At 63.5% G+C, this 359-nt stretch overlaps 1 protein-coding gene across 1 annotated transcript in view; it reads right to left on the bottom strand.

Moving 5' to 3' along the window:
* Nucleotides 1-359, bottom strand: part of WDR55 (WD repeat domain 55) — a gene marked incomplete at its 5' end in the record, with an annotated part of 1,639 nt that overhangs the window by 247 nt on the left and 1,033 nt on the right. The window lies entirely within an intron of this gene.

The following is a 359-nucleotide window of genomic DNA, read 5'->3' on the forward strand; positions in this document are numbered from 1 at the left end:
CACGTCTGCCCCATATCCCAGGGCCCCCCCCCCCCCCCACCCCATTCCATCAGGGATCCTTAGTCATGTCCCCTCACCCCTTCCAAACCCCTCCACCAGGGACCCTCAGCCACATGCCACCATACCTCAAAGCCCCTTTCTCCCCATCCACCAGGGACCCTCACTCAGGACCTCCTCCTCCAAACCCTTCCACTAGGGACCCTCAGCCACAATCCTCCCTCCCTGCCCCAGTCCCTCTCACAGGGACCCCCAGTCAAGTCTTCTCACCCAGGACCCCCCTCCAGGTCTCTCCTGTGTCAGAGGCAACCCCTGTCTCCTGAAACCCTTACCCATACCCTGCTCCCCCGCTTCCCTGGCCC

This window comes from Apaloderma vittatum, unplaced genomic scaffold (genome assembly GCF_000703405.1).
Source record: "Apaloderma vittatum isolate BGI_N311 unplaced genomic scaffold, ASM70340v1 scaffold31710, whole genome shotgun sequence".
Classification (NCBI taxonomy): domain Eukaryota; kingdom Metazoa; phylum Chordata; class Aves; order Trogoniformes; family Trogonidae; genus Apaloderma; species Apaloderma vittatum.